Source organism: Myotis davidii, unplaced genomic scaffold (genome assembly GCF_000327345.1).
Source record: "Myotis davidii unplaced genomic scaffold, ASM32734v1 scaffold1693, whole genome shotgun sequence".
Taxonomy (NCBI): domain Eukaryota; kingdom Metazoa; phylum Chordata; class Mammalia; order Chiroptera; family Vespertilionidae; genus Myotis; species Myotis davidii.
Genome location: NW_006284386.1, coordinates 931,628 through 936,486, shown reverse-complemented (window position 1 = coordinate 936,486; position 4,859 = coordinate 931,628). Strand labels below are relative to the sequence as shown.

General features: G+C 39.8%; 1 protein-coding gene and 1 pseudogene across 1 annotated transcript in view; both read left to right on the top strand.

Moving 5' to 3' along the window:
- Window positions 1-4,859, top strand: part of DIAPH2 (diaphanous related formin 2) — an 870,032-nt gene that overhangs the window by 146,746 nt on the left and 718,427 nt on the right. The window lies entirely within an intron of this gene.
- On the top strand, window positions 7-946 carry LOC102754197 (annotated as a pseudogene).

The following is a 4,859-nucleotide window of genomic DNA, read 5'->3' as shown; positions in this document are numbered from 1 at the left end:
GCTGGGTGGGGGGGGTGGTGCGCGGGCGGCGCCGAGGGCCTCGGCATCAAGTGTGTGCTGGTCGGCGAAGGCGCGGTGGGCAAGACCAGCCTGGTGGTGAGCTACACGACCAACGGGTACCCCACCGAGTGCTTCCCCACCGCCTTCGACACCTTCTGGGCTGTGGTGTCTGTGGATGGGTGGCCCGTGAGACCACCTCTGTGATGGCGGGACAGGACGAGTTCGACAGGCTGCGGCCTCTGTGCTACACCAACGCTGACATCTTCCTGCTGTGCTTCTGCGTGGTCAGCCCTTCCTCCTTCCAGAATGTCACCAGAAGTGGGTGCCCGCGAGCCGGCGCCACTGCCCCAAAGCCCCCATCATCCTCGTGGGCACGCAGTCGGACCTCCGGGAAGACGTCAAGGTCCTCATCGAGCTGGACAAGTGCAAGGAGAAGCCGGTGCCCGAGGAGGCGGCCAAGCTGTGCGCCGAGGAGATCAAGGCCGCCTCCTATGAGTGCTCGGCCTTGACTCAAGAACCTCAAAGAGGCCTGTGACGCGGCCATCGTGGCCGGCATCCAGTACTCGGCCACGCAGCAGCAGCCAAAGAAACCCAAGAACAGGCCTCCGGGCAAAATGAGGACCCTCTCCAAGTCCTGGTGCAAGAAGTGCTGCTGCTTCGTATGATGCTGGCGAGACCCTCAGAAGGACTTGAGATGGAATCGATATTAGAAGCTCTGTTGGCTACAAGGACTCCTTGGGCCGCATGCCGCCGCCATCGGGAGCCGTGTGCCTACCCTAGGAGGCCTTCTCCCTCCCTGTACCCCTCCCGCCTTTCCTTGAACTTAGGGACGAGACTCGCCTGCAGCGTATTTTGGGAGTAACTTAAGCATTGTTTCATGCCTTTGGAAATGTAGTGCTCTAGCCCTTTGTGTTGATTTCTATCTAACATTAAAAAGACACCTCAGGGAAAAAAAAACACCCACTTTATTCCTTAGAAATGGTTTTAACCATTTCATATTCTATAAACCACACCTTATATTTCCAGCAGATTTAAACCCACCAACAGCTCTAAGATTTCGTTATCTAACCACCTCCTACTTTAAAATCTCCTTCACAGAAACCAAAATACAAGTAATCAAATCAACACAGCAAACAACTAGTCTTCCGACTGTACAGAAACAAATAAGCAAATAAGAGCAATGAAACAACAGCAACAAAAGGAAACAACAAGAAAATCAGAAAAGGAGGGAACAAGTGTAAGAATACATGCGAGAATGAGAATAGTTTGTATAACAAGAAGGAAATTACACAGAAAACAAAAAAAGTCTTTAAACGGTTAAATCACCTTGAATGCATAGTGTGTTATACTAGTATAACAGTAAATAATCCTTGCAATTCAACAGAATTCATTTAATATTGTTGTTTTAGTTTCATAGTACTTCCATACAGTTACCAAAAACTGGGTAACTTAAAAACAAGAAATTTATTTTCTTAGAGTTCTTTTAGTGTCTAGAATTCTTATATGAAGGTTTTTCCTTCCTAAGGCTCTAGGGCAGTGATTCTCAACCTGTGAGTCGCGACCCCTTTGGGGGTCGAATGACCCTTTCACGGGTCGCCCAAGACCATCGGAAAATACATATATAATTACATATTGTTTTTGTGATTAATCACTACGCTTTCGTGATGTTCCATTTGTAATTGTGAAATTGGGGGTCACCACGACATGAGGAGCTGTATTAAAGGGTCACGGCATTAGGAAGGTTGAGAACCACTGCTCTAGGGGAAGGATCTTTCCTTGCTTCTTCCAGCTTTTGGCATTCCTTGGCTCGTGGCAGTGTAACTCTAAACCTGTCTCACTTGTCATATCTCTTGTTCTATGTGTGTGTATCTTTTGCAGTGTCCAGCATAAGAATACTCTAATTGGATTTAGGGCCCACCCGTAATGCAATATGATGTTTTCTCACCCTTAATCACATCGGCAAATACCCTATTTCCAAATAAGGTGTTATTCTGAGTTCTACATAGATAGTATTCAATAACAACAACACTATAATCATGCAAAGGACAATATCCTTAAAACCTTTGAAATAACAGAATTAAGCTAAATTCTGTCTAGGTAAAAACATTAGCTAGTTCAGGATATCCAAAAAAGTGGAACTAGGTACAACTTCTAGATCTCTTTTTAGGTATAACTCTTCTTTTTTTATATATATTTTATTTATTTTTTACAGAGAAGAAGGGAGAAGAAACATCGATGCGAGAGATCAACCAGCTGCCTCCTGCACGCCCCCCAGTGGGTATGTGCCCGCAACCAAGGTACATGCCCTTGACCGGAATCAAACCTGGGACCCTTGAGTCCACAGGCTGACGCTCTATCCACTGAGCCAAACCGGTTCGGCTATAACTCTTCTTAATGAAATTAATTTTGTTGGCCTCATACCCTTTATAAAGAAAAATTTTCTGTAGTACTAAATTCTGAGACAGCATGTTAACACATAATCATATTAGAATGCCAGTTGTGAGATCTGATTTCTAGTCCTAGAGGTCTCATTCTCTGTGACCTTAGTGCAATTAGCCAGTGTTCCCTTTGGGCTGCAGTTTCACAACACATAAATGAGATTGGAGCCTTCTAGCTCTAAACTTTTATGTTTTATGTTGTTTGCATAGGTCCAATTTATTACGTTTGCTATTGGAGCTACACTAATGTTTAGAAATGATTTTGAAGAATGAGAAAAACTTTCCTCCATAAGACTGAAAGATTTCTTAGCATTCCATTATTTTCTTGCCTTTATAAATATTTTATTTAACCAATGACACACACAGGTATTTATAATTTTCTTTAAAATATCAAAGATGCTGAAACCGGTTTGGCTCAGTGGATAGAGTGTCAGCTTGCGGACTGAAAGGTCCCAGGTTCGATTCCGGTCAAGGGCATGTACCTGGGTTGTGGGCACATCCCCAGTAGGAGATGTGCAGGAGGCAGCTGATCCATGTTTTCTCTCATTGATGTTTCTAACTCTATCTCTCTCCCTTCCTCTCTGTAAAAAAATAAATAAAATATATTTAAGAAAATAAAATAAAATATCAAAGAAATCATCATCCAGATGTGTTACATAGCTATTTTTCAAACTTGGTGCTTGTTAGAATCTGGGCATTTGCCCTCCCATGACTGGTTTCCTTCCCTACTATGGTTTTGACTGGCTTATTTTTGTTCAGGCCCTATTAAAATAATAAATACATGTAAATACACAAACACACACTAATAGCTTTACTAAACATTCTCAAAGCACAGTCATTTCAGAATTCAATGGAATCATGAATTTTAAATTCATATGGTATTTAGTCACTCAGATGATAAAGGCTCTAAGAAAGTCATTTCATTATATTATTTTATGCTAAAAGAAAATATTTTAAAATTGCTTTTATAAACCATTAACTGGCTATATCCCAAATCACTCCCTTACTATAGATTCCTTCAACATTTATTTTGTATTCTATATATTTACCTGTAACTGCTTATGCTTTATAATAGTTTCATGCATGTATGTCTGTTCTTTCATTTAGATTTTACACTCCTCTGGGGAAGGGGTATTCTTGCACTCATATTGTTTCATGATGGCAGGTATGGTGCAATTTGTATACAATAATGTGTGATTTGATGTGGATATTGACCCACCATCAATAACAACCTCTTCTACTCCAGCAGTGAGAATGAATTTGCATTAATCAGGCATTATTTTGTGGCCCTGCATTTTTAGATGTAATCAGAGAAAACATGAAGCTAACTTCTTCCACATAGGAATGTAATTTGTTGGTTTGATTTGAACCATTGTCATAAGCTACAGACAACACAGCATGCTTTACAGTGTTCTTTTTAACTGTTGCATGATGAATTAATGAAATTGAATGTTTACACTCTATTTAACACCCTAAAAATCCATGAATTTTGACTATAAAATAAATCTCAATCTGCTATCACAAAATGTGTTAGACTCTGCACATACCACGGTCCGTGTATTTTAGAATGAGAATCGTATTATTTATAGATATTTGTTCATATTCCTTTACTAAAGTTTATGAAGGGAAACAGTGCCTGCTGAGAAATGACCAATGAGTTTGGAAAATTTTATTCCCAGCCAACCCATTACAGGATGTATAAGGATTTGGCAGTACATTTTATGAAGATTCAAAGAAATGTGTAGCAATAAATCATTGTGACTAAACTTTCTCAACACATGACAAAAACAACAAATACTAGTTTGAAGAATAGTATCAGAGAGTTGTGATTGTGTAGAATTCTTTGCAGAGTTGTTGCTGAAATTGCCTTACAGCTTGAGGGGTATTTTACTCCACTAGGAATTGTTTTCTTTTTTGCTTGGAATCTTAGTGATTGATCTGCCAAACTCATGGCATAGGGGGTATGTCCACTTACTCTGCTGATAGTTTCCTCAGCCAATGATTTTAAGCCGGTGAAAACAGATAAAATATCTTTTAGAGTTTATATGTGTGTCATTATTTGCATTACCTCTAGACCATTTGTTTTCATTGATATTTTCTGACTTCTCTTTAGATTTTGTGTGTGTATTAATAAATGTGCATTTTAACATAAGCATCATAATGAAAATAGCTGACTCTTGACAGTAATACAATTTAGGAATAGAAAGCACTTTCTGAATTATGGTTGCTAATAACTATTTAAACAGCTTATATTAAACTTATTAAAAACTTGGCAAAGGAGCCAACACTACTTAGAAAGTTAATATCAAGGTAGTTGCAGATCGATACTCTTAGAACATTTTTCATTGGTCTACCTATGGAAAACGAAAAAATGAGGACAATTTTTTTATGATGCAGAAATGTGAGAAAGACTTAAAATTG